General features: G+C 39.9%; 1 long non-coding RNA gene across 2 annotated transcripts in view; it reads left to right on the top strand.

The window, feature by feature from the left end:
* Positions 1-4,692: 4,692 nt before the first annotated feature.
* The window catches only part of LOC115094049, a 158,687-nt gene continuing 157,379 nt past the window's right edge, over positions 4,693-6,000 (top strand). For both annotated transcript variants that reach the window (XR_003857487.1, XR_003857486.1), the window contains exon 1: positions 4,693-4,804. This is a non-coding gene — a long non-coding RNA (uncharacterized LOC115094049). The remainder of the gene's footprint in view (positions 4,805-6,000) is intronic.

Raw genomic sequence — 6,000 nt, 5'->3', positions numbered from 1 at the left:
AGAGGTTACAAGGTCAAAATTAACAATAAAGAAACCCCTCACTGCAATTCCTCACTAGGAGTTCCGCAAGGTTCCTTTCTTTCCACCACCCTCTTCAATATCTACTTACTTCCTCTATGCCAGCTGTTAACCAACCTTCAACTAAAACACTTCCTTTATGCTGACGATGTGCAAATTTTGATCCCCATCAAAGAATCAAATTAAAAAAACTACTCGAGTACTGGGAAATTTGCCGACAAGAGATCATCCGCCTCCTCTCTAGTTTAAACCTGATTCTAAATTCAGCGAAAACTGAACTCCTCCTCATTTCCCCTGAAAACAGCAATACTACACAAAGTACACCTTCCAACATCTTTGTCACCCAAGCAAGAGACCTAGGAGTCATAATCGACAACCACTTAAGTTTAAAAACATTCATCAACCGTACTACTAAGGACGGCTTCTATAAACTACAGGTACTAAAAAGAATTAAACCACTCCTTCACCTTCATGACTTCAGAACTGTCCTCCAAGCTGTAATATTCTCTAAGATAGACTACTGCAACTCTATCTTGTTAGGTCTCCCTTCTTCTTCCATTAAACCTCTCCAGATGCTACAAAACGCGGCTGCCAGAATTCTGACAAACACCAGAAGAAGAGATCACATCTCACCCATTCTAAAAAATTTACACTGGCTCCCAATACACTTCAGAATTCTCCACAAGTCCATCACCATCATTCATAAAACCATCTATTCCCATGCCCCTCTTAGCCTTCAAATTCCACTCAGATTCCACTCCTCATCCAGACCCATCAGAGAAGCATACAGACGACCCCTTCACATCCCCCAAACAAAAGCTACACACCATCAAGCATTCAGAGAACGGGCCTTCTCTACAGCGGGACCCTCTATATGGAATGCCATTCCTCCTGACCTCAGACAGGAACCATGCTTACCAACATTCAGGAAAAGACTTAAGACATGGTTGTTTAGACAAGCCTTTCCCGAACCCAAATAACTTACCCAACTTTCCCAATCAGACAGAATGCAACCACCTTTAAAATACCTGTCAGCACTATGTAAATAATTATGCCTCTCATTGTTATTGTTAAATTATTCCTGCTTCTCTTCTTCTTCCCCCAGTTCTAGCTTCCCTGTTTTATTGTAACTTTTTTTTTTTTTTTGCTTCTCACCACATGTTAATGGTTCAAAGTTAGCTCACCCCCAGTTACCTGTAAACCAGCATGATGTGATTGTATCATGAATGCCAGTATAAAAAAAGCTCTAAATAAATAAATAAATAAATAAATAAATAAATAAATAAAGTTAGATCCTAGAAGAAAAATCCAAAAACTGCTATTATGGTAATTAATAAGCGATAGTAGCTTGTGATTTATTTAATGTTTGGGTACTTGCCAGGTACTTGTGACTTGGATTGGCCACTGTTGGAAACAGGATACTGGACTTGATGGACCCTTGGTCTGACCTAGTAAGGCACATCTTATGTTCTTATGGCATTAGGCAATCTGACAAAAAAGGAGGAAGTGCAGGGATTTTATAATGAGTCCCAATGACAACTTTGATGTTGAAGTATTTTAAATTTTTAATGACGGCAACTCCATTGCTTCACAGAGACAGAATATTTAAACAGGGTCCCCCGACACGGACCCGTGTTTCGCCACACGCGGCTGCATCGGGAGGGACGTAATTTTACAACGGAATTCTTCAACTATAATAAAAGAAAAGATTTTTTGACAGGGAAGGACTCATTGCAAAGGATCCAAACAGATTAAAGGAGCATATAATATACATGCAAGCCAGAGAAATGTATTTTTAAAAAATAATAAATAATATGAAGACTATATTATGTTGGACCTCATTCTGTAAGAGAACTAAAATTATTAACTTTAAATATCCAATCATTCAGAATCTTATTATGCACATGAAACAATTTTACTTTAAATGGGGAAAATTCAAACTAAATCTTGCATAGTGACATATTTCTACATATTATGCAAAAAAAGTTTGCTTTCATATGTAAACTATAAATTATACATTTAATAATCATAATCACAAAACATGATCAATTTATGTCAATGTATAATGAAATAAAAAAATATAGAATATTCATTAGAGACCCGATTCTATATGTGAAAGCCTATTAATATACTCTGGCTTGTAAATATGTTTAACTTATTAATATTTTTATTTTCGGCATGTTAACTAAACCCCCCAGAGTAATAAAACCCATAAATGTGATACTAATATATCTTAATTGGTTAGCGTAGGCAAACCAAATACCAAACGGCAAAAATGTTTTGTGTGAGAAACTAAAGTATAAAACAGTAGAAATGGCATGGCAGATTTATGCCCCATATAGATTAAATTTAGTTTCTGTTTATCAAAATACAATATAAAGAAACTAAGGGGTAACGATTCGAATTGAGTTAAAGAACGGCACCGGGTTATGGAGTTGCCGTCATTAAAAATTTAAAATACTTCAACATCAAAGTTGTCATTGGGACTCATTATAAAATCCCTGCACTTCCTCCTTTTTTGTCCAATGTTTATTTGAAGTGCAGCACTCTGCTCCCTAATTTGTTGTGGATTAGGCAATCTGAGCCATGCTTTAAAAATAGTGAGGACCTGCTGATGTTATCACTAGGCGCCGCAGGGCTTTTACTGCCACTGGTCCTTTCAATAAAGATGCACATTGTGCGTGCCTATGGAGACTGCAGGGAGGAGCACGGTGGTGGTGGTGTGCAGGCAGCGTCAGCGCTACGTCAGTTGTTGGGGGCACACTGGATCATGGCAGCATTCCTGCCACATCTGGAGGGTACAGGAGGCGCTGGGGCGATTTGGAGAGAGCAGGTGGTCATGGGCCTATCCTGCAGCTGGCCAAATGTAACATGTATTTTCCATGTCCATCAGAAGACTTCTGAGCTAGGCCAAATCCAAAATCTTCCTGACCACTGTGGATTTTTCTGAACCTACAGAGCTGAAGTCAGGACCATTAAAAACCCAGTATCAGAACTCTTTTTTTTTAATGTTCCAAGCTGAGGTTGCATAGGGGATCATTTATTAGAGTTGCAGTCCATTAGCTAGCATTATATTTAATTAAATCATCCCATTATTTTCAGATGGGGGTTATCAGATATTCATTTTTCATGCTGGGGTGGGATAGGGTTGGTCCTGAGGACCCAGAAGATCAGGCTTTATTATGGGATGAGGGGAACTGGAGAGCCTAATGCCCCTTATTTGTTCTGGAATTGGGTTTTCTGTAAGGCCACAGAAGACTGAATTAAATCTGGGGTCGGGGGTTAGGTAGGGAGGTGGTCACAGAGACCCATTAATGTATTTAGGGAAGGTGGATTCAGTGTCTTGGTTTATGTGCTATCGTTAACTTTCCTGCCTCTTATGTATTAATGCTGCTAAGTCATGAACATATTTTTGAGGGGGGACGATCATCTGCATGTGCTTTAGTTTACTGCATGATAACGCTAATACATATGCAAATAATGTGTGCTGTACATGGGCATTAGATAACACCCATGCTAGGGTGCATTAACACAACTTAAGTATGGGTGTTAATGCCAATGCCCTTTAGTGCATAGACCCCCATAATTTATTCGCTATAGCTCCATCTAAGCTCAATACACACACTACACAGTATTGATGTTTTTAATGCAATCAGTGCATCATGGTAAGTTATTTTTAGCAACATGTCTGATTGGAATAAAAAGTTCATTTCATGCATATGCTGTTTATCTGCAGACCTAGTAGGATTTGGTTTGTGACTTATAGTTTTTAGGCATCAGAAATATGACATGGATCAGCACAGTTCTAATACTGGCCTGTGTGTATCTTTATACACAACTGGCATCTAAAGGACTGTCCTCATAGTGGTGCAGTGGGGCTTGCAACATAATGAGCAAATAGAAAACTGTAGAGAGGAAGAAAGCAAGCAAAAATAGAAAAAGTTGCCCTTGCTGTCCTCTGCTAGTTCCTAGACTTTTTAAGTCTTTGAAGTAGATGGCACACAAAAATATGCAGTAACCAGTACACTTCCAAAATTCTCAAACTATATACACATCCAAATTAGCCTGTAAGAGGTCTTCTGTTGGGGCCATCAAGCTCCTATAATCAATTATTTCTGGGGTGTGTGTGTGTGGGTGTGGGTGTGTGTGTGGGAGGGGTCATCTCTTAGAGCTGCTGAGTCTCTATTGTTGTGAGAGGGGAGTGTTTTGTTAGGGTCCGAAATGTCTAGACAACAAAGGTAGAAAAAAAAGCCTTTTCCTTTTGATTTAGTGATTCAAATATGTCAGCTTTGGCATAGGGGGCCGACTTTTCTAAATGACAGAATGCTAAACTGAAGGGTGGTGATCAAGCACCCACAGTGTTGGCACCTATGAGCTTTGGGGATGTGAATGTGCAGCATCTTTGTTATCTTTATAGGTTATATACTAAAGGAAGAAATGCATTTCTCTTTCTATTTCTCTGGTGATGCAGTACAAGTAGAGTCATGCTGCTTGAGATTTCCAGTTCAGTTTTTGTCTGCGTATTTTTATTTATAATTTGTGATCACTTATCTGGATTTGGTTAGGGTCTATCCATGTTCTATCTGTGTGATCAAAGTGAGGTATTCTACAGGGGTATAGTTTCTGTGTAGTAATCTGTAGTAGTCCAGCTTTTTCTGTTTTCCCAATAGGTGGTGTATTGGTGTTCTAGGATCCAGTGTAATATTTGCAATACTATCAACTCATAGGCTCTGCAGCCAATTGTAGTGGACGGAGTCTTGAGTGGTTTCCCCTTCCCATTCCACATGTGAGTACTGGCACCTTTATTCCAGAAAAAAAAGCACTGTAATGTCACTCTTGATTTTTTCTCCCCTGAAGACTGGCCCCTAATCTCATGCATAAAAGCCAGAGTTATATGAGCTTGTTCTTTATGACCTGAAAAGCAGACCTGGGAATTAAATTACTTTGTATTGAATGTAAGAGGAATTTTATTCAAAATCTGATCAAACTAAATGATAGGCCATGCAAAACAGCCCATACACCAAAAAGGGAAAACAGTGGTCTGCAAATCAATAATCACATACACACAGAGATGAGGTATAAAGGCACACCAAAGTCAGAAGCTGTTATTTTAAACTAACAATGCATCGTAATGGTAAAACCAAACCGCCTAAATGTTCCCAACAATCAAGCTTAACATACACACTTTATTTATAATTATGAATTGTTACCGTACAATGATGGCACTTAACAAGTTGTAATCTATACCACCCATATGTTAATTGTTGTGCCCCTATGTAAACCATTGTGATGGTTAACCAACTTAACGACGGTATAGAAAAGTTTTTAAATAAATAAATAAATAAACTAGCTACATTCATAAAAGCACAGTGTCAGGCATTGGCCTAATATGCTTAATAACCACACAATAGATAAAATGAGGACTGATAATTTAAAAACTTGTTTGGGATTAAGCATACAAGCCCAATACTTTGTCCTCTTATGAGTTCTCCTACAGCATGTGATTATTGGTTTAGAACAGTGATTCTCAACCGGTGTGTCGCCAAGCAGCGGCAGGTTTGTCGCGTGCTACCGGTCTCCTGCTGCTCTTCCCTCCTCTTTCTTCACCGAGCGAGAGAGGGACAATCTTCCACTGCTGCTGTTGCCACCCGGGCTATCAGCACGTTCAAGCCCAGATGGGAACGGCAGTAGTGTTAGTGGAGGCTGGCAACTGCGGCTGGGCCTTTTCTTCTTCCCGCATCTGCTTCCACGCTGGCCTGGAACAGGAAGTGATGCGCAGTTGGGTGCACGGGAAGAAGAAAGAGCCATGCCGCACGAAAAAGTAGCGATGGCAGCATCGGCCCGGAGCAGTAGCGTGGGCCTGAAACAAAATCAGAAGCAGCCAGAAATTGGCACAGGAGACAGCAGAATTAGCCTCTCAGGGCCGATGGGATTCTTCTTTCTTGGCCTGCGGGGGCTAGAGGAGGAGGCTGCTGCAGCTAC

The sequence above is a fragment of the Rhinatrema bivittatum genome, chromosome 6 (assembly GCF_901001135.1).
Source record: "Rhinatrema bivittatum chromosome 6, aRhiBiv1.1, whole genome shotgun sequence".
Lineage (NCBI taxonomy): Eukaryota > Metazoa > Chordata > Amphibia > Gymnophiona > Rhinatrematidae > Rhinatrema > Rhinatrema bivittatum.
The sequence above is the reverse complement of the archived record's forward strand: the minus strand, read 5'-3'. Positions and strand labels throughout refer to the sequence as shown.